Raw genomic sequence first — 24,540 nt, forward strand, 5'->3', positions numbered from 1 at the left:
GTGGGCCTTATAAAGAAGGATGGCACCTGGTATTTCTACATCAGTTACTGACAACTGCACAAAATTATGAAAAAAGATGTCTACCCATTGCTGCACATTGATGGGCACCCTAGACTGCAAAGTATCTCTCAACTATAGACATGCAGTCAAGGTTGATGAGGCTGCCTTCATAGTTCCTGACAGCGTCTATGGATCAGAATTACACCAATTTCACTGTGTAATGCTCCAGCACCCTTCCAGCATATGATGGACAATCTTCTTCAACACCTTAAATGGACAACATGTCTCTGTTATTTGGATGACACTGTCAGTTTTAGAAGACATTTGAAGAACATCTCAGCTGCCTGACAACTGTATTAAGTGTATTTAAACTGTGGTGCATGTTATCTTGTCTTAGCGTGTGTTTGCTTCATCTTCTATTTCTGTATAACTGCGTGATGTTTCATTTTCTCTATCATCACTGCTGTCATTTAGAATTATGGTTTTGTTTGGTCTTGGTGCATGCCTGTATGGTTTGTTTCTTACATATTTTTCTTGTAAGATTTTTGAAATAGTGTCTGCTGTTCTGTCTAGATCTGCCCAATGGTCTTATTTTACAAGAGAGTAGTATATGTTCTCATCTGTCATCCTTTGTATGTCTGTGTATGTCTGATGAAGCATAGTGTTACATGTTCAGGGGAGCCAGTTTCCCCACATGTGCATTTTTGGCTTGTACAGATATTGATCTGATGTAAGTGTGTTGGCTGTGGACCATGCCCAGTTAGGAAATGTACCATTTCACAGGTTAGGGTAGTGTTTTATTCCTTATCTTTCCCTTGTGTTCAGGAAGAACTCACACTCTGCCCCATTTGCATGTGTCCCACTCCATTTGACATGTATTCCACCCAACATCTTCTGAGATCATGTTTATTGGTTATGTCTTCTTCTGTGAGTGCTCCTGTTTTGTCCCTGAAGCCCATTTTTTTCCAGTATGTTACAGTATGATACCTTATGGTGATGTCAATTGGGAAGATGCTGAAGACTACACAAAGGTCTTCCAGAAATGTAGTTATAAAGGTGTATGATAATTGCAGGAGCACAGGTCTCAGCCAGCCACTCACAGCAGTTAAGTTTCTCACCAGATGGATTTTGTACACCATATTCTTTTTGCAAAGCATGTAATAGATTGAAATATTGCACAGTGGTAAATTCTCATGTGTCTTAGTGGAAGTCTGTTGTCTTTCATGGTTATTATTGCCAGTTTTTGTAGCGGTTTTCTGGCCTTGTCTAGGGTAGTTTGCATGAGATCTTGAAGAAGAGTCCTTGGTCAATTGTAATTCGAAGGTATCTTGCTTGTCCTGTGTTTCTGTTTCCAAGTTTCACCAATGGTTTCTAATGAGTCTTTTTTTGAAGTAGGAACTAAGTGTTTTAACCAGTCATCATTTTATTTTATGTACCGGTACACAAATTGTTCATATGTTACAGCATACCACTGGATTTTTCCTCATGTTGTGCTCAGAGGTTTACAGACACTGCTACCAACTCGTTGTCATCATATGCCATGATTCTGCTGGCAAAGCCAAGGCTCTCCATGATATGTAATAGAGGTTCTATTGCTGTATCCCAAAATATGGGTCCACACATGGATCTTGTGGGCATCCCTTAGTGATACTTTGACCACTTTCTGGTTCACTGCTTGCTACTCAGCAACCCTGTCCCTACAGTAATCCCACAGACTGTGGTACAGGTTGGTCAGTACTCACAGTTCCCCAAGTTGTGTGAACATGCTAGGCCACCAGAGGTTGACAAATGTGCCTGCAGTGTCTGCCATAATGGCTATGACATATTTCTGAACTTTTTTCCCTGCTTTGTGGAGGGCTCAGTTTCTTGTGTTGTCATTTAATTTGTTTTTCTGAAATCCATATTGATGTGGGTTAAATCCTGTTAGTTCCCTACATGCCTGTAGTCCATCACACATAAAGTGTTCCTGGATTGTACCAAGTGTGTTCCATAAGCATATTGGCTGATATGATTTTGGATAGGTGGGGCTGTCCACAGTTTTCTTGAGGATTACAGTGCTTGCTATGTTCCATGTGGTGTGTAATCTCCCTAGCCACAGGGTGTCATTTATGGACTCAGTTAGAAACAGCATGCTGGTATTTATAAAAACATCAAATATTCCAGGAAATACAAACATTACAAACATGAAATATTTGAAGAACATTCCATAAATGGTCAGTACCAAACAATGAGTGATTTCTGGTGGTCATGTTTGGACTGGTGACCTGCATGCCAACCAGTGATAGTAAGCACTATGCCACACTACATACTTCATATCTTGTGGCAATATTATTACAATAATAATGTACACATATTGATTTTTAACCTGTTAGAGATTTGCCTACACCAGAATAACAGGTCTCAAAGGGATAGGCATTAACAGCAGTTTTTAATGCTGAAATGCCTTTGATTACTTTGGTGTCACAAGTTAGTTTTTTGTACAGCTTCTTTCCTGTTTGTAGGGTCCATTTTGTTTTAATGTTGTATTTTGAATATTGTACATGTATACCTTGGTCTCTTGCAAGTGAATACCCTGGTTTTTAACTATAAGCTGGTTATTAGCATGTAAAATTTTCATTATTAAAATTATTGCTTACAAAATATATAAAAAAGACAATGGAAGAACTTCAAGTTTTTTAAATAAAGGCTTCTGTGAGCTTCTGGGATCTGCACTTTTCATGGATCATTCAGTTCTCTCTTGGACTGTGAAGCAACATTTGCTAGCATTTGAGTTTCCCCAGGAAATTACACTGTATCATAGTAGAGATTTTTTTTTTTTTTTTGGAAAGTACTCATTTTTTAATGTTTTCTTAGAAATGTAGCTTGAGAAAAATTTTATACGGTAACAGATGATTTTCAGTTTATTACTTACATATTTTGTATGTGGGACCCATCTCATATCTTCCTGGATCCATACCACAAGAAACTTTGTAACACATTTTCCAGATTGCTGGTGAACAACTCAATAAGTGGAGTTAATGGCTGCTAATTATGTAATGTGTGGAGATTCATAGTTGCTGTTCTTGGTGCTATTATTATTAGGCTGTTTCCAGAAATCCAATTTGTAATATGTGAGATGCATATTTTCATTTCATTCTGAAATTCTTGTTCAGTCATTACTTTTACTGGAACATTTGCGTCATTTGCAAATTTGACAGATTTGTGATGTTGATTGGTTGGTTCCAGCCAGTGAACTGATAAATGTGTCTCTGAAATGTACAATATAAATATTCTCAATTAATTTAGAAATTATACATAAATCAGAATTCCAAAGAACCCTGGCTAAAACTGAAACCATAAATTTCTGTTTTGTTTTCATTCTTTAGGTATGTGAATGCTGCTCTTCTTCTAGTAAGAACAAAGCCAGAATTAATCAGCTTTTTGAACCTCCAACAACAAATTTGTGGTAAAATACGTATAGATGGTGACATAAGGTAAAATTTTGGTTCCTCTTATCATATTTATCAATTTTTTTATATCTAAAAACAAAGATGATGTGACTTACCAAATGAAAGTGCTGGCAGGTCGACAGACACACAAACAAACACAAACATACACACAAAATTCAAGCTTTCGCAACTAACTGTTGCCTCATCAGGAAAGAGGGAAGGAAAGGGAAAGACGAAAGGATGTGGGTTTTAAGGGAGAGGGTAAGGAGTCATTCCAATCCCGGGAGCGGAAAGACTTACCTTAGGGGGAAAAAAGGACGGGTATACATGTGGATGGATATGTGTGTGTGTGCGAGTGTATACTCGTCCTTTTTTCCCCCTAAGGTAAGTCTTTCCGCTCCCGGGATTGAAATGACTCCTTACCCTCTCCCTTAAAACCCACATCCTTTCATCTTTCCCTTTCCTTCCCTCTTTCTTGATGAGGCAACAGTTTGTTGCGAAAGCTTGAATTTTGTGTGTATGTTTGTGTTTGTTTGTGTGTCTGTCGACCTGCCAGCACTTTCATTTGGTAAGTCACATCATCTTTGTTTTTAGATATATTTTTCCTACGTGGAATGTTTCCCTCTATTATAACCTTATCAATTTTTTTTATAGATATTAACCATAAAATAATGAAAACTTTTCTCCATGAACACACGGAGGTATGCTGATTAGCCAGAACATTATGACCACCTACCTGATAGCCGGTATGTCCACATTTGCCATGGATAACAGTGGTGATGCATTGTGGCATGGAAGCAATGAGGTACTGCTGGGTCACTGGATGGAGTTGGCACCATACCTGCACACACAAGTCACCTAATTCCGTAGATTCCAGGGATGGGGACAATGAGTTCAGACGCCAAGCTCTATCACATCTCAGATGTGTTCGATCAGGTTTCAGCCTTGCAAGTTTGGTGGCCAGCACATCAGTTAGAACTCATCACTGTGTTCCTCAGACCACTCCATCACCTTCCTAGCCTTATAACATGGTGAATTACCATGTTGAAAAATGTCACTACTGTTAGGAAAAATGTTCGTCATGAATGGGTATACAAGATCTGCAACCAGTATAGGATACTCCTTGGCCATCATGGTGCATTGCACGAGCTCTGCTGGACTCATTGATGTCCATGTGAATGTTCCCCATAGCATAATGGAGCCTCTATCAGCTTGTCTCCATCCTACAGTACAGGTGTCATGGAGTTGTTCTCCTGACATGTGATCGATTCACACTCTCCCATTGGCATGGCGAAGAAAGTAACAGAATTCATCAGACTGTGCAATGCTCTGCCACTGCACCAACATAGTCATGTGCCCATTTCAGTTATAACTGCCAAAGTTGTGTAGTTAACATTGGCACATGCATGGGTCGTCAACTGTGGAGGACCATCATTAGGAGTGTTCAATGAACTGTGTGTTCAGCCATACTTGTATTTTGCCTAGCATTAAAGTCTGATGTTAGTTCCGCCACAGTTCACTGTCTGTTCTGTTTTATTAGATTAGATTACATTAGATTTACTTTCGTGCCAACTGATCTGTAGTGAGGAGGTCCTCCAGGATGTAGAATATGTCAGAAAAAACAATAATACGTGACAAATATTTACAACTGAAACAAATAAGCTAATGTACGTTCCACAGGTCCCAAGTGGAATGATCATCTTTTTTTTTTAATGAACACTATATGAAAGAATCATTTTACAAACACTAATGTACTGAATTTAAAATACAAAAGTTTATTTATTTATAAGGTAATAAATATGTAATAGAACCTATTACTTCTGCAATACTTATTTACAATGAACACATTGCTGCACTGAACTGGTGCAGAAGTTATATAGACACACATACACACACACACACACACACACACACACACACACACACACACAAACTGTTGGTTCTACTGAGAAATTCATCAATGGAGTAGAAGGAGTTGGCCACCAATAAATCCTTTAGGCTTCTCTTAAACTGAGCTTTTTATGGCTTCTGGCAAGTTATTGAAAATGTGTGTTCCTGAATAATGCACACCTTTTTGTACAAGAGTAAGTGACTTTAAATCCTTGTGAAGATTATTCTTATTTCTAGTATTGATTTCATGAATTGAGCTGTTGGTTTGAAAAAGTGGTATATTTTTAATGGTAAATTTCATTAAGGAATAAATATATTGGGAAGCAGTAGTTGGCATCCCTAGTTCTCTAAACAGGCTTCTGCAGGATGTTCTTGAGTTCACACCACATATAACTCTTACTGAACGTTTTTGTGCCCAGAAAACTTTAGCTTGGCTTGATGAATTACCCCAAAAAATAATGCCACATGCCATTATGGAATAAAGGTAACCATAGTATGCCAGCTTTTTCATTTTTATATCCCCTATGTCTGACACAATTCGCATTGCAAACAGAGATTTGTTAAGATGCTTCAGCAGTTCTGTGGTGTGCTCCTCCCAGTTGAATTTATTATCAAGCTGTAATCCCAAGAATTTAACACTGTCCACTTCTTCTATCTGCTTGTAATCGTATGTTAGGCATATACTCGTGTGACACCTCTTACAAGTTCTGAAATGCAAGTAGTGTGTTTTTTTTTATCAGTCTGCTTAGTCTACTACATCCACCATCTGTAATGAAGGGTGGCCGCCCAACCCCACGACATTGTTTTGCCACATGTTGAAGACACTCACCTCAGCATTCCTCAAACACCTGACAAGTTGTGCAGCTTTTGAAATGCTCATGCCAAGCCTCCGGGCCATCACAATCTGCCCTAGGGCAAACTGAAATAGATCATGAGCCTCCTCCCATCCTACACCAGACAGCATGCTCACTGGTACTACATGTACCATGTGTGTGTCTGACTTGCAGTCATTCCTGGCCAGATGAGGCTGCTATTGCTTGGATCAGTTTATATCGATAGTAGGCTGGTGGTCATAATGTTGTGGCTGATCAATGTATGTTCTGTCTTTGGAACTAAATGAAAGGCAGTTTGTTTTTGCTGTATGTGTTGTGCTTCTTTTATTTATGAAGCATTTTCAGTGTCATAAAAAGGTTAAATTATCATTTTTTTCGATGCTGCTAGTCCTTGTTTGTGGTCCTGAAGAAGTGTTTACTCGGTTCCCATGCTCCAAATGGCCAGTTTCTTGCAGTTTTTCACCCACATTTATTACAACATTTCACTTGCATTTTTAACTGCATGTTGAATGTGTGTGTGTTTACAGTGTGTAGTATTGCCAGCTGTCACTATGTGTTTATCTTGCATCTTTTGTTTATGTTGTGTGTGTAGTAATGCATTATGTGAGTGGATTTGTTGTTGTTTGTGTGCATGTGTGTGTGTGTGTGTGTGTGTGTGTGTGTGTGTGTGTGTGTGTGAGTGAGAGAGAGAGAGAGAGAGATAGGCGAGTGGGCGGTAGGTAGGTAGGGGGAGTGAGGGAGGGGCAGAGGGATTTCACATTTCTGTTTGTTATTGTATGAGTGGCTGACAGGATCAGTGAATTATTGCTTGTATTGATTTGGTCATTGATTACCTTTTTTATCACTGCAAAGGAATCTTAGTATATGAAAGTTTTCCTGTAATGTCAGGAGTCTTTTGTTGTAATTGTGATCTGAAATAATTTTCCTGTCCTGTTCCATTTTGGAACCTAAGCAATGACAATGGGGTTAGGTTCATCAGCTTTGCTACATCATTAGGGTTGTTCATCTCCAGCACAAACTTCCAGTGGAAAAACATACATAAAGGAACCTGGGTGTCACCAGATGGGAGAACTGTAAATCAAATAGACCATGTTGCCATTGATCTCAGAGCCAAGAGATGGGTGTTAGACTTTAAGACAGCGCGAGGTGCCAAAGGTGGGAGTGATCATTTCCTGGTCAGAGGCCATTTAAACATACAGTGTAAAGGAAGAACAGGGCCTAAGTTAAAAAGAGTGGAAAGGTACCATGTGGAGAAACTGAAAGATGAGGCAATGAAGACCGGATACCAGTTGCAACTTAGTAACTGCTTTGAAGCACTCAGTGAAATGGATGTGAATCAGGACCTTGAACTAATGTGGGGAAACATCCAGAGCTCAGTTGGGATACAGCAAAGGAAACACTCATGGGAAACCCAGTGGGAAAGAAGATCTGGTTTGGAAAGGAGAAAGGAAGCCAGGAACAAGTGGCTGAAGGGGACAAATCTGGCACAGGCCAAAGCACAATTTGAGGATGTCTGAAAGACCACACAAGCAATTCTGAGAAGAGCAAAGAGTAAATACATAAGGAATATCATCACTGAAGCAGAAACAGACTTCAGAGGACAAAAGACTAGGGAAATGTTTCTGAAGGTGAAGTACCTCTGCAAAGGTCACCAGGCCAAGCAGAAATTTGTCAAAGATTCCCGTGATAAGATCCTGATGAACAATAGGGACATAGCTGAGAGATGGAAAGAGTACTTTTGACAGCTGCTAAATTGTGATGAACCCAAACTGCACCGAGCGACGTGGCGCAGTGGTTAGCACACTGGACTCGCATTCGGGAGGACGACAGTTCAATCCCGTCTCCAGCCATCCTGATTTAGGTTTTCTGTGATTTCCCTAAATTGTTTCAGACAAATGCCGGGATGGTTCCTTTGAAAGGGCACGGCCGATTTCCTTCCCCATCCTTCCCTAACCCGAGCTTATGCTCCGTCTCTAATGGCCTCGTTGTCAACAGGACATTAAAAAACACTAACCTAACCTAACCCAAACTGCAGTTCCAGTACCCAGATGCAGATGCAGACTATCCCCCACCTACTCTGGATGAGATAAAAACCAGAATCAGACACCTTAATCAGAATAAGAGCCCAGGTGAAGATGGAATACAGGCTGAAATGATCCTGGCAGGAGGAGAGAAACTTGCAGAAAAAATACACCAACTGATACAGGCAATATGGACCAAAGAAGAACTACCGGGAGAATGGAAAACAGCTCTGCTTTGTCCAATACATAAGAAGGGCGACAAACTGAAATGTGACAACTATTGAGGAATCGCCCTGCTTAACGTCTGCTATATGATCCTGTCCAATTGCCTCATACATAGAATTCAGCCAGTGGCAGAACTGGTGATTGGGGAGTACCAGGGAGGTTTCCGGCCAGGACGGTCAACAGTAGATCACATCTTCAGACTCCGGCAGCTCACTGAGAAACTGGGTGAATACGATAAAGATTTGCAAATTTTATTCATTGATTTTAAGAAGGCCTATGATTGCATATATTGCAAGAGCTTTGCCCTCAAGAAGATGGCTACGTGAGACCTTCCAAGAGAACGAAGGGATTGAAATCGAAGGAAAGAGACTGGCATACTTAGCCTATGCAGACGACGTCTGTTTACTCTCTATATCAGAAGAGGAGTTGGAGCAAATGACCAAAGCACTAAAGGAGGCTGCCAGCAAATTTGGGCTAAATATAAACGAAGCCAAGACAGAGTACCTCATTATGACGCGTGGTCATTGTCAGATTGCTGATCATCTACAATCACTGCAGGTTGGGGACCATTCCTACAAGAGAGTGCAAGAATTCAAATACCTAGGGGCACTTTTCACTGAGAACTCGTCATGTGAAGCAGAGATCAATGCCAGAATACAAGCAGGAAACCGATCTTACCACAGCCTAGCACAACTGCTTCAGTCCAAATATCTCTCCAGACAGTTCAAGATTCGACTGTACAAAACCCTGATCCAGCGTGTTGTTCTATATGGCTGTGAGACATGGAGTATCCGTAAACAGGACTTCCATAAGCTCCTTGTTTTTGAGAGAAAAGTGCTTTGGAAGATCTACAGTCCGGTTCTGGATGCAGATACAGGGGAATAGAGGATCAGATACAACCAAGAGCTTGAGGAACTATACCAGCAGCCCAACATAGCAGGAACTGTCAAAGCCAAACGAATGCAGTGGGCCGGCCATGTGGCCCAGATGCTCCTGGATTTCACAGCTACAGGAAAGAGACCACCATGGAGACCCACGAAGTGTTGGAGGGATGGACTCCATGAAGATTTAAACCAAGTGTCAATAGATGTGAACGAATGCCGGATAGCAGCAATGGACAGAATACAGTGGAGGAGGAAACTTGTAGATGTGTGCGGTCCACTGGGCCTGATCACGTAGTATTTTTTTATTTTTTTTATTTAAATGTCAAGTTCCGTAGGACCAAATTGAGGAGCAAATCTCCACGGTCATGGAATGTTTCAGTACATGAACTTACAACATAAAAAGTAATAACAGATAAAAATAAATGTTCATGAACCTGAAAGAAAATCAGTCCATAAGTTTAAGCAAATGCTATCAGCAATACAATGAGTATCATCTTAATTTTTCAAGGAACTCCTCGACAGAATAGAAGGAGTGACCCATGAGGAAACTCTTCAGTTTCGATTTGAAAGCACGTGGATTACTGCTAAGATTTTTTAATTCGAGTGGCAGCAGTATACTGCACACCTTTTTGCACAAGAGTTAAGGAAGTCCGATCCAAATGGAGGTTTGATTTCTGCCGAGTATTAACCAAGTGAAAGCTGCTTATTGTTGGAAATAAACTAATATTGGTAACAAGAAATGACAATAAGGAATATACATATTGAGAGGCCAATGTCAAAATACCCAGACTCGTGAAAAGAGGTCGACAAGAGGTTCGTGAACTCACACCACTTATTGCCCGAACCGCCCATTTCTGAGCCAGAAATATCCTTCTAGAATGAGAAGAGTTACCCCAAAATATAACACGATATGACATAAGTTAGACTAATTTACGTGTCGAAATATCACTCACTTTCGATACCGTTCGAATAGTGAAAATGGCAGTATTAAGTTTTTGAACAAGATCCTGAATGTGGGCTTTCCACGACAGCTTACTATCTATCTGAACACCTAGGAATTTGAACTATTCAGTTTCACTAATCATATGCCCGTTCTGTGAGATTAAAACGTCAGGTTTTGTTGAATTGTGTGTTAGGAACTGTAAAAACTGAATCTTACTGTAGTAGTAGTAGTTCCATTTTGGATAGTTCAAGTTCATGCTTTATCAGGTTTTCAGCAAGTTTCTTACTTCAAGCTTCTTATATGTTGTTTATACCTAATTTTGAAATTCTTGCCTGTCATTCCCAGACATAATGATTCACATTCTTGAAATGGTAATTGGTATGTATCTGTTCCTTGGTATTCGTCTGTTCTATATATTGTTGTTTGTAAATGTGACTGGAGTGTGTTTCTAGTTCTGTAAGCAATGTGAAATCATTGTTTCCTTAGTATATTCACTATTCTGTATGTTAATTTGTATTTGTGTGTTAAGGCGTACCTTTTCTTTCTGTTAGTCATGTCATGAGAATTACTGTTTTTTGTTTCTGTGTGTGCTGTAGTGTGTGTATTCTTCGCAGTAAAGATACCAATAGCAGAGGGTAAGGGGGAGAACCATGAACCCCCCCCCCCCCCTGCTCCTAGGGAAAGAAAAAGTATAGTATAGTCATGTGTTTTTCTTTCAAGAAAATGATTTAAAATTTGGTATTATGCAGGATTTTAATAGGGTCAGAACTGGAACTTTTTTATGGCTACTTACAAGTCACAATTTGTCCTCAAATACATTAAAAATCTCCAAACCCCCATATCTACTCCCCCCCTCCCCTGGCCCCCTCCCTCCACAACATATAGTATAGGCACCATTGGTTTGTAGGGTTCTGTGGTATTTGTGACCTACGCTTATTTTTCATTTTTCCATAGTTGTGTTTTAATTTTGTGGTTGATTCTTTGTACTATATGGGTGTTACAACCATTGGTTTTGGTTATGAGTTGCATTGTTTGTAATTCTTTTTTTATAGTTTTCTTTCCTGAGTGGGTTATTATTTAGTCTGTGGAACATGTATTGTAGGACCACATTTTTTTTATTTTGTGTGGTTGGATGTGCCTGCAGCCGTTGGCTTTCTGAAGATGTCAAATGTGTGCTTATTGCTGTCCCTCTTTATTGTTATATCCATGAAATGTATTTACTTGTCTGTTTCTTTTCTATAGTGAATTGAACATTTTTATGTGTATTGTTTATGTGTTGTATGAAATTTATCTATTTTCTCTGTTGGTTCATCTGCCATACTGATTGTATCATCCACATATCTGTACGAGTAAACAATTTTGTATCCTTTCATTCTGATGACTGAATCAAAGACTGTGTTTTCTATGTGGTTGATGAATGTGTTTGCCAGTGTTCTTGATATGTAGGATCCCATTTGAAAGGCCATCTTTTGTAAATAAAATTCCTTTTCAAATTGGAAGTAATTGTGGGATATTGTTGCTTTAAGGGTTAGCTTATTTCTCTCATATTATCTGCAGCTAGTTTGTTTTATGTCAGTAGGTTTTCTTCAATTAGCATTATTTTGTGTGCAGTGGGTATCAAGGTGTTCCTGTTCTCTCTGTTGAAAGGGATGAGTGATGCTGTTTGTGGAGTATGTTAGTCTTTTATTTGTGTTACGAGTTCATTTGTGTTTTTCACTGTTCTGTTGTACTTCATTTCATAGAGCTGAATTGTGATTTTGCTCTTGTGTTTGCCACATGATGTGATAGTACATTCATGAAATTAATAACAGGCCTCACTGGAAAGGGGGGTGAGTGAACATATCTCCAGGTCCACACACATGGACTAGCAACATTGGAAATGGTGAGTAAGACCAAATGATTATTTAACCTCATGAAACTTGTGCAACAAAAGTTGTTTCTAACTTGGAGAAACAAGAGAGTAACAAGAGAAAACATAAAATGATAACTTAGTTGTAAGTACTACATAATGCCTTTATTGCATAGATAAAAATAAAAAAAACATGTACGACAAAAGATGCTCCATAAATTAGAGAAAGGTAAACACGTATGGCAAAAGAAAAAAGAAAAAAGGCTGCCTTTCATTAAGTTGCAAAGATGGAACATACCTCCATGAATTCCCCTCTCTGGGAATTAGCAATGCAGCTAATACACTCCTGGAAATTGAAATAAGAACACCGTGAATTCATTGTCCCAGGAAGGGGAAACTTTATTGACACATTCCTGGGGTCAGATACATCACATGATCACACTGACAGAACCACAGGCACATAGACACAGGCAACAGAGCATGCACAATGTCGGCACTAGTACAGTGTATATCCACCTTTCGCAGCAATGCAGGCTGCTATTCTCCCATGGAGACGATCGTAGAGATGCTGGATGTAGTCCTGTGAAACGGCTTGCCATGCAATTTCCACCTGGCGCCTCAGTTGGACCAGCGTTCGTGCTGGACGTGCAGACCGCGTGAGACGACGCTTCATCCAGTCCCAAACATGCTCAATGGGGGACAGATCCGGAGATCTTGCTGGCCAGGGTAGTTGACTTACACCTTCTAGAGCACGTTGGGTGGCACGGGATACATGCGGACGTGCATTGTCCTGTTGGAACAGCAAGTTCCCTTGCCGGTCTAGGAATGGTAGAACGATGGGTTCGATGACGGTTTGGATGTACCGTGCACTATTCAGTGTCCCCTCGATGATCACCAGTGGTGTACGGCCAGTGTAGGAGATCGCTCCCCACACCATGATGCCGGGTGTTGGCCCTGTGTGCCTCGGTCGTATGCAGTCCTGATTGTGGCGCTCACCTGCACGGCGCCAAACACGCATACGACCATCATTGGCACCAAGGCAGAAGCGACTCTCATCGCTGAAGACGACACGTCTCCATTCGTCCCTCCATTCACGCCTGTCGCGATACCACTGGAGGCGGGCTGCACGATGTTGGGGCATGAGCGGAAGACGGCCTAACGGTGTGCGGGACCATAGCCCAGCTTCATGGAGATGGTTGCGAATGGTCCTCGCCGATACCCCAGGAGCAACAGTGTCCCTAATTTGCTGGGAAGTGGCGGTGCGGTCCCCTATGGCACTGCGTAGGATCCTACGGTCTTGGCGTGCATCCGTGTGTCGCTGCGGTCCGGTCCCAGGTCGACAGGCACGTGCACCTTCCGCCGACCACTGACGACAACATCAATGTACTGTGGAGACCTCACGCCCCACGTGTTGAGCAATTCGGCGGTACGTCCACCCAGCCTCCCACATGCCCACTATACGCCCTCGCTCAAAGTCCGTCAACTGCACATACGGTTCACGTCCACGCTGTCGCGGCATGCTACCAGTGTTAAAGACTGCGATGGAGCTCCGTATGCCATGGCAAACTGGCTGACACTGACGGCGGCGGTGCACAAATGCTGCGCAGCTAGCGCCATTCGACGGCCAACACCGCAGTTCCTGGTGTGTCCGCTGTGCCGTGCGTGTGATCATTGCTTGTACAGCCCTCTCGCAGTGTCCGGAGCAAGTATGGTGGGTCTGACACACCGGTGTCAATGTGTTTTTTTTTCCATTTCCAGGAGTGTATATAGGGTGGTCCATAGATGTGGAACTAATCTTCAAAAACACGTGGGTAAACATTAATTTAAAAAAAAGTAGTATAAGATGCAAGAGGAGGGCAAACTTGTGAATGTTGCCATAACAGCCATTTTGGAAGCTGCCAACTTGGTTGCAACTCATAATTTAAAATGGAAATACATTCATGTAAGATATCAAAAAAATAGAGATTTACACAAGAAAAACAATGATGTCTTTCAGCTAGGCATAGTTTTATTCATTCTTGAGTTATGTCACATTTTGTACAGAAGAAGGGAAATGGTGGTGATACAAATAAGGTTTTGAGATGTGCTTAATGTGTTGTCTAGCACATATAAGGCAGCTGTTTGCCCTTCATCCATTCCTCATGGACTTTAACCAACATGTGTACTGGAATGCAAATGTAAGCTCAACAATTTGCATCCAGAGGTGTGCATACGAGGGGGCCATCCTGGTGCCCATGGCTGTTCCCTTTAATTGTTGGTATGTCTGGCCTTCGAAAGTGAAGAAGTTGTGAGTCAGGGAAAAAAAAAAAAAAAAAAAGGAACAGCCATGGGCACCAGGATGGGCCCCTCGTACGCCAACCTATTCATGGGTTGCTTAGAGGAAGCCTTCTTGGTTACCCAGGCCTGCCAACCCAAAGTTTGGTACAGATTTATTGATGATATCTTCATGATCTGGACTCACAGTGAAGAACAACTCCAGAATTTCCTCTCCAACCTCAACTCCTTTGGTTCCATCAGATTCACCTGGTCCTACTCCAAATCCCATGCCACTTTCCTTGACGTTGACCTCCACCTGTCCAGTGGCCAGCTTCACACGTCCGTCCACATCAAACCCACCAACAAGCAACAGTACCTCCATTATGACAGCTGCCACCCATTCCACATCAAACGGTCCCTTCCCTACAGCCTAGGTCTTCGTGGCAAACTAATCTGCTCCAGTCCGGAATCCCTGAAGCATTACACCAACAACCTGAAAACAGCTTTTGCATCCCGCAACTACCCTCCCGACCTGGTACAGAAGCAAATAACCAGAGCCATTTCCTCATCTCCTCAAACCCAGAACCTCCCACAGAAGAACCGCAAAAGTGCCCCACTTGTGACAGGATACTTTCTGGGACTGGATCAGACTCTGAATTTGGCTTCCAGCAGGGATACGACTTACTCAAATCCTGCCCTGAAATGAGATCCATCCTTCATGAAATCCTCCCCACTCCACCAACAGTGTCTTTCCGCCGTCCACCTAACCTTCGTAACCTCTTAGTTCATCCCTATGAAATCCCCAAACCACCTTCCCTACCCTCTGGCTCCTACCCTTGTAACTGCATCCGGTGTAAAACCTGTCCCATGCACCCTCCCACCATCACCTACTCCAGTCCTGTAACCCGGAAGGTGAACACGATTAAAGGCAGAGCCACGTGTGAAAGCACCCACGTGATCTACCAACTGACCTGCCTACACTGAGACGCATTCTATGTGGGAATGACCAGCAACAAACTGTCCATTCGCATGAATGGACACAGGCAGACAGTGTTTGTTGGTAATGAGGATCACCCTGTGGCTAAACATGCCTTGGTGCACGACCAGCACATCTTGGCACAGTGTTACACCGTCCGGGTTATCTGGATACTTCCCACTAACACCAACCTATCCAAACTCCAGAGATGGGAACTTGCTCTTCAATATATCCTCTCTTCCCGTTATCCACCAGGCCTCAATCTCCGCTAATTTCAAGTTGCCGCCACTCACACCTCACCTGTCATTCAACAACATCTTTGCCTCTGCACTTCTGCCTCGACTGACATCTCTGCCCAAACTCTTTGTCTTTAAATATGTCTGCTTGTGTCTGTATATGTGTGGATAGATGTGTGTGTGTGTGCGAGTGTATACCCGTCCTTTTTTCCCCCTAAGGTAAGTCTTTCCACTCCCGGGATTGGAATGACTCCTTACCCTCTCCCTTAACACTCACATCCTTTCATCTTTCCCTCTCCTTCCCTCTTTCCTGATGAGGCAACAGTTTGTTGCGAAAGCTTGAATTTTGTGTGTATGTTTGTGTTTGTTTGTGTGTCTGTCGACCTGCCAGCGCTTTCGTTTGGTGGGTCGCATCATCTTTGTTTTTGGATATATTTTTCCTACGTGGAATGTTTCCCTCTATTATAACCATATAATTATTTAAACATACGAATATAATAGAGAGAAACATTCCACGTGGGAGGGATATATCTGAAAACAAGGATGATGTGGCTTGCCGAGCGGGGGTGCTGGCGGGTCGATGGACGCATGGACGGGCACGGGCATGCGCACGAAATTCAAGCTTTTCGAAATTCAAGCTTCCCTCTTTCCTGATGAAGCAACAGTTTGTTGCGAAAGCTTGAATTTTGTGTGTATGTTTGTGTTTGTTTGTTGTCTGTCGACCTGCCAGCACTTTCATTTGGTAAGTCACATCATCTTTGTTTTTAGATATATTTTTCCTACGTGGAATGTTTCCCTCTATTATATATATATGTATATATATGGGAAACATTCCACGTAGGAAAAAACAAAGATGATGTGACTTACCAAATGAAAGTGCTGGTAGGTCGACAGACACACAAACAAACACAAACATACACACAAAATTCAAGCTTTCGCAACAAACTGTTGCCTCATCAGGAAAGAGGGAAGGAGAGGGAAAGACGAAAGGATATGGGTTTTAAGGGAGAGGGTAAGGAGTCATTCCAATCCCGGGAGCGGAAAGACTTACCTTAGGGGGAAAAAAGGACGGGTATACACTCGCACACACACACATATCCATCCACACATATACAGACACTAGCAGACATTTGCCTTTACAAATGTCTGCTTGTGTCTGTGTATGTGCGGATGGATATATGTGTGTGTGTGTGTGTGTGTGTGTGTGTGTGTGTGTGTGTGTGCTGTTATTTGTGTTAACATATACATGCATTTTCTAGTTTACACCTGATAGAGAGTTACTTAATTGCTATTGCAGGTTTCACAGTTAATTATTCACTAAATTTTCTTAACAAACAGCCTTTGTTATACATTTTAGTGTTGTTGGTTTGAATAGACACAGGACATCTTGTTTTCCTCTTGAATGTAACGTCTTTTGTTGTTATACAGAAGACTCTTGATCCTGCGAAAATGGGTTTTAAAGGTCTTGAAAGAAACCCCACAAGGACACCATAAAATTCTTTAAAAACTGTCTGCTCTTCCTGTGATCATTCTGTTATAGTCAGACTAGTAAGAATGGTTTGGTTTTACACCTAAAAAATGAAATGCAGTGTTACCACACAAAACCTAAAAAATATATATTAAAGAAGGGATAAATTGACAGCACAAAAAACAAAACAATTTACTATAAAGTGCTCTACTCTTTCTTAGCAAGGAAAAAAAGTAAATACCATCATTGTATTATGAAGAGTGTCATCTTAATGCTGGCACTGTACCAAACATAACAGTGCACACTCCACCGCTGCATTAAATATTTCATTTTGCATATGACTTTTTTCTCATGTGGCTTTAACTATTAAATTCTTGAAACTTGTGAAGTTTTAGCACAAGGTACAAGACGCTGTCAATCTTTTTATTTTATTTTTATTTTATTTACATGTCCAGTTCTTTGGGACCCAATTGAGGAGCAAATCTCCAAGGTCATGGAACGTGTCAGTAGGTGAAATTACAACATGAAAGTAGTAACAAATCAAAATAAAATGTTTATGAACATGTAAAAAAGTCAAGCCATAAGTTTAAATAAATGCAATCAACATTACAACAAAAATCAGCTTAATTTTTCAAGGAACTCCTCAACAGAATAGAAGGAGTGGCTCATGAGGACTCTCTTCAATTTCATTTTGAAACCGTGTGGATTACTGTTAAGATTTTTGAATTCTTGTGGTAGCTTATTGAAAATGGATACAGCAGTATCCTGTACACCTTTCTGCACAGGAGTTGCGGAAGTTCGATCCAAATGCAGGGACTTGTGAACAGGGGTCGACAACAGGTTCGTGAACTTACACCACTTATTGCCCGAACCGCCTGTTTGTGAGACAAAAAATATCCTTTTAGAATAGGAAGAGTTACCCCAAAATATAATACCATATGTCATAAGCAAATAAAAGTAAGCAAAGTAGACTAATTTTCGCGTTGAATGATCACTTACTTCAGATACTGTTCAAATAGTAAAAATAGCAGCATTAAGTCTTTGAACAAGATCCTGAACATGGGCTTTCCAAGACAGTTTACTATCTATCTGAACACCTATAAATTTGAACTATTCAGTTTCAGTAATCATCTGCTCATTCTGTGAAATTAAAACGTCAGGTTTTGTAGAATTGTGTGTTAGAAACTGTAAAAACTGAATCTTATTGTGATTTAGCGTCAGTTCATTTTCTACAAGCCATGAACTTATGTCATGAACTGCACTATTTGAAACTGAGCCAATGTTGCACACAACATCCTTTACTACCAAGCTAGTGTCATCAATGAACAGAAATATTTTAGAGTTACCATTAATACCAGACGACATATCATTTATATAAATAAGGCAAAGGAGTGGCCCCAACACTGATCCCTGGGGCACCACCCACTTGACTATACCCCTCTCAGATCCCATATCACAGCCATTCTCAGCACTGTGAATAATGACCTTTTGCTGTCTGTTGTTGAAGTAAGAGGTGAGCCAATTGTGAGCTACTCCCCATATTCCGTAATGGTCCAACTTTTGGAGCAATATTTTGTGATCAGTGTAATCAAAGGCCTTAGTTAAATCAAAAAATATGCCTATCATTCAAAATCTTTTGTTTAATCCATCCACAGAGAAAAGAGAATATAGCATTTTCAATTGTAAAACGACTTCTAAAGCCGAACTGTACATTTGATAGCAAATCGTGTGAAAAAAAAAAAAGATCAATTATCCTTCCATACACAGCCTTTTCAATAACTTTAGCAAACACTGATGGCATAGAAATAGGTCTACAATTGTCTACATTATCCCTTTCTCCCTTTTCATAAAGTGGCTTTACTACTGAGTACTTTAATTGATCAGGAAACTGACCATTCCTAAAGGAAAAATTGCAAATATGGCTAAGTACAGGGCTAACATGTGCCGCACAGAACTTTAATATTCTGCTAGGCACTCCATCATATCCATGAGAGTCCTTGGTGTTCAGTGATTTAATTATTGACTCAATCTCCCCTTAGACTGTATGACAGAGGAGTGTTTCAGACATCAGTCTTGGAAAGGCATTTTCTAAGAGAATTATATGATTCCCTGTAGAAACTAAATTTTTATTTAATTCATCAGCAATGCTCAGAAAATGATTGTTAAATACTGTACTTATATTTGATTTATCAGTAACATAAATATTTTTACTATGAACTGACTTTATATTTTATCAATTAAAGACATAAACTTTGTATGAGTCCACAATCATTTTATTTTTAGCATATTTATTTTCACAAGTCCATCTTGATCACGTAGATTTCTTTACACTTCATGATCAGTTTTGGCGTATCGCCATCTTATGATCTGTTGTAAATATAAATATTGTGTAAGCAACCAGGGACAATTAATTAAGATTAAATATATACAAGTCTTGGTGATGCATGAAATATAAAATATTTATAGCCATGTATGGCAGTCATACATGGCTATAAATATTTTATATTTCAAACAATGTAAAATCCTGGATGGAATGTAACAATACCAGAGAAGGAAAGTTGCTACTCACCATATAGGGGAGATGATGAGTCACGATGTAGTAGCCACCAGAAAGATCGCGGGAGGCGCACATTGGCACGGTGTGTCACAGGCGGTAGTTGCCGCAAGTAGAGTCCCATCCACCAGAGGGCACGCGAGAATTCGGACGCGACCTCTGCCGGCGTAACAACAAGAACAACAACAACAACTCCGGCAGCACGGGCCGGGCCCAGGCAGTTAACATCGGGCATGCCTAGGACACAGTCCCGGTCTACGCTAAGTGAAGTGCGACGTAACGTGAACAGTGTTACTACACAATTGGCGACGAGTAGGGTCGTTCTTTCGCATGTTGCGTCGTTGTTCTGGTTTCGCAGCTTCTCCACGGCATGGAGGATTTGGTGCGGGTTTTGGTGGCGCAGCAGACGGAGCTCATGGCCACCATGAAACAAGCGCTTCTGGCGTTGCTCTCCACGCCGTCTGCTCTGGCGCAGTTCCCTCCTCCCTTTCCCCCGTATGACGAGACGGCGGAGGATTGGGACGCATATGAACATCGCCTTCAGCAGCATTTCCAGGCGTTTCATGTTGCCGATGCGGAGATATGTCGTGCTCTCTTCTTGTCTTGGATATCTCCCTCGCTGTATCAAGTTTTGCGGCAGCTAGTGCCGTTGCAGGAACCCTCGTCCTTGTCTTTTGACGCATTGTGTTCATTGCTGTCTTCATATTATCGCCGCCGCACGCATGTTGTGGCGGCTAGGGTCGAGTTCTATCAATGCAAGAAACAGCCCCATCAGTCTTACGGGGCGTGGGCCGCTACCCTGCACGGTCTTAGTCGCAAGTGTCATTTTGTCACGGAGCAGTCGCGAGAGTCGTATGCCCACGTTATGGTACGCGACGTCATTGTTCGTTCGGCCCCTGATAGGGAGGTCCGGCAACGGGCCCTGCAGTTAGAAGACCCTTCCCTCGAGGAAGTCCTGTCCATTGCTCAATCGTATGAAGTCTCTCATGCAGCAGGTCAACAGCTGGAAGCGTGGTGCGACGTCGCGGAGGTTCAGGGCGGCGCGGCCGCGTCCACTGTGTCCGGGGTGGACGCCGTGCGAGCGGTACAATCCGGCCGTTACGGCCGCTCCCGCACGGCGCGTAAACAGAATTCCGGCCGCCGGCCCCTGTTGCCGTCCTGTGCGTCGTGCTATATACATCATGATCGGTCAGAGTGCCCCCGGCGTTGGGCCGTTTGTCGCAAATGTAATAAAAAAGGTCACATTGCTAAAGTTTGCCGCTCAGCCTCGAAAGAATCGAAGGAAGCAAGTACAGAGGACATGGACGTTGACATTCAGGAAGTTTCATCGGGCCAGGCTCCCGACGCATCGGCACGCAAACTCTTTATCGAGGTGTAAGTTCGGTCGCGCCGGTTACAACTGCAAGTAGATATGGGCGCGGCAGTTTCGTTGCTGAATGCACAAACTTATTCCGACCTTGGATCGCCCGCGTTGGCGCCAATTTACCGGCGTCTACGCGGTTATGGTAAACAGTTCATTCCCCTACTGGGTCAATTCACTACCGACGTGACTTACAAATCAGTCACTCGGCCTATTACTTTTATTGTTGTCAGTGATGCGAGCTCCGCTAACCTTTTTGGCCTGGATGCCTTTCAAGCTTTCGGTTTTTCTATTGCTGACACCATACAGTTGGTCTCCGAAGACGTTCCCTATCACTCATTGGAATCTTTGATCTCAGACTTTCCAGATATTTTTGAGGAGGGCCTGGGGCGTGTTTCCGATTTTGAAGCTCACTTAACGTTGAAGGCGTCGGCTCGCCCGCGTTTTCTACACGTGCGACAGATCCCCTTGGCTATCTGCCCTCAGGTAAAGGAAGAGCTTGACCGGCTGACAGCCCTAGGGGTCGTTCTTCCCGTTTCTTCCAGTGAGTGGGCTTCGCCCCTCGTTATTGTCAAGAAGCCCTCGGGAAACTTATGTCTTTGTGGCGATTTCAAGGCCACCATTAATTCCCAATTGGTGGTGGACACCTATCCTTTGCCTCGTGCTGATGAATTGTTCTCCGCCGTGGCGGGAGGCCAAAATTTTTTGAAAATCGATCTGTCGGAGGCTTATCATCAGATACCACTTGATGAGGACTCCAAACGGCTGGCGGTCGTCAACATCCCGTTTGGCCTTTACCAATACCAGCGGTTGGCTTTTGGAATATCCAGTGCCCCGGCGATATTCCAGCGTTATCTTGAGCATGTCACGTCGACAATCCCTCATTGTATTAATAACCTGGATGACATAATTGTCACAGGCCGCAGCACGAAGGAACACTTGCACAACCTTCGCACCCTCTTTCTCAAATTCATGTCTGTGGGCTTGCGTTGCAACCTGCATAAGTCAACCTTCTTCCAACCGTCCATTGAGTATGTGGGCTACACCATATCTCGGCATGGCATCCAGCCACTAGGAAGTTTGGTCCAAGGTATCGTCAACCTTCCTCGGCCCACTTCGCTGAAAGAGTTACAAGCTTTTTTAGGCAAGATAGCCTATTACCACTGGTTCATTCCCAGGGCTTCCACTATAGCCCACCCCCTGTAGTGCCTTCTGCACAAGGGTGTTCCTTTTGATTGGTCGCCTGCATGCGAGCGAGCGTTCACCTCGTTGAAGGGCCTCCTCACTTCAGCCCCTTGTTTGGCTACTTTTGATCCCCATAAGCCGTTGGTCCTGGCTACAGATGCTTCGCAGTATGGGGTGGGGGCGGTCCTGGCCCATCGCAACGCAGATGGTTCCGAGCAACCACTGGCATTTGCGTCTAAAACGCTTAGTCCCGCGCAGGCCCATTACTCCCAGGTGGAAAAAGAGGCTTTGGCCATTGTCTACGCTGTTACCAAGTTTCACCCTTTCTTGTATGGCACGAAGTTTCAGTTAATCACTGACCATAAGCCGTTAATATCGTTATTTGGCCCCGCCTCTCAGATTCCGGATAGGGCGGCCCACAGACTACAGCTCTGGGCCTTGTTCCTCTCTAAGTACCATTATGACATACATTTTCGCCCTACAGGACAGCATGCCAACGCCGACGCTCTTTCCCGTCTGCCGGTGGGCCCGGATCCTACGTTCGATCGAGAGGAGATTATGTGTATTCATTTGGATGTGGCGTCCCGCCAAGCAGTTGATGGCTTCCCGATCACTAGTTCTCGAGTCGCCAGGGAAATGGCGGCTGACCTGGTTCTCCGGCAAGTAGTTCGCCTCATTCAGCAGGGGTGGTCATCCCGCCCTCCGGGCCGGGCCTCAGACCCTCTTCGTAATTATTTTCTTCTACGAGACCGCCTCTCGGTCTTGGAAGGAGTTCTCCTTCTGGCTACCAATGATACAGCTCCTCGCGTGGTTGTTCCTGCAGGTTTACGAAGGGAGGTCCTCATGTTATTACATGCGGGGCACTGGGGTGTTTCCCGTACTAAAACCTTGGCTCGCAGACATGTGTACTGGCCTGGTATTGACAGAGAAATTGAGCACTTAGTGGCCGCCTGTTCCCAGTGTGCGAGCCAACAAGCATCTCCCAGGGCAACGTTCTCTTCATGGCCGCCGGCAACCCAAGCATGGGAACGTGTTCACATCGATTTTGCGGGCCCGTTTCTCAATGGCTTTTGGCTCATTGTCATTGATGCTTATTCCCGATTCCCATATGTGGTTCGCTGCTCCTCAACCACTTCAGAAGTTGCAATCCAGGCACTAGCAAAAATCTTTTCTGTGGAAGGTCTGCCAATCACCCTGGTCTCAGACAATGGACCGCAGTTTATTTCGCAGACCTTCCAGGATTTTTGTAGGCGCTTTGGTATTCGGCACGTTTGCTCTCCCCCCTTCCATCCACAATCGAATGGGGAAGCCGAGCGCATGGTGCGCACATTTAAGATGCAGATGAAAAAGTATGTGCACGAATTTCCTGCAGAGGAAGCCTTGACGTTTTTCTTGACGGCATACCGGACCACACCAATGGGCGAACGCAGCCCCGCAGAGCTCCTCCATGGGCGTCAACCTAGGACTCTGCTGCACCTCCTCCGGCCTGGTCCTCGCCAGTCTTCACAAAACGGAGTACCTGGCTTTCCACTGGGTATGTCGGTCTGGGCCCGTGGGTTTGGTCGCAATCCACGTTGGATACCAGCGGTGGTCCTGCGCTGAAATGGCCGCCGGCTCTATACCTTGCAGGCGGGGGATCGGGTGGTACGTCGTCACCAAAATCAGCTGCGTCCACGTTCGGGCACCCATCCTCCGACCTCTCGGACACCGGCTTCCCCATTGCCGGCACCTGTATTGGTTTCACAGGGGACGTTACCTCCTCTCCCCGCTGTGACTCTGCCGCACTGCGATGGTTCTCAGCCTTGGCAGCCTCCAGTAGCACTGGCATCACCATCATTCAAGATGCCCCAGCGAGAGCCGGCCCCCCTAGCAGGCCCGGTTTCTCAAGGGGCTAGTTCACCTGTGGTCGTCCCTTCCCCTTCGTCCCCGCCACTGGGTCTTGCCCCTCCCGAGGTGGAACAGGATCCGGAGTTCGACAGCTTGTCACCCGTTCTGTCCCGAGCTCCGGTTGTGGGACGACGGGTGCCTCTTCGTGTGGGTCACTTCCAGCTGTATTCGAAGGTTCCGGCTCGAGGGTTGGCAGATCCCCTCGACTCCAGCCATCCAATGGATGTGGAGGTCATCGCTCCTGCCCGACGCTCCACCTTCCGACGCAGTGGATCACAGTGGCTTCACCCCCCGAAGGAGGAGGAGTGTAGTAGCCACCAGAAAGATCGCGGGAGGCGCACATTGGCACGGCGCGTCACGGGCGGTAGTTGCCGCAAGTAGAGTCCCATCCACCAGAGGGCACGCGAGAATTTGGACGCGACCTCTGCCGGCTTAACAACAATAACAACAACAACAACTCCGGCAGCACGGGCCGGGCCCAGGCAGTTAACATCGGGCATGCCTAGGACACAATGTAATTCAGTTGCTCCAGTCTGGGATGGTAC

The sequence above is a fragment of the Schistocerca nitens genome, chromosome 4 (genome assembly GCF_023898315.1).
Source record: "Schistocerca nitens isolate TAMUIC-IGC-003100 chromosome 4, iqSchNite1.1, whole genome shotgun sequence".
In the NCBI taxonomy this organism is placed as follows: Eukaryota; Metazoa; Arthropoda; class Insecta; order Orthoptera; family Acrididae; genus Schistocerca; species Schistocerca nitens.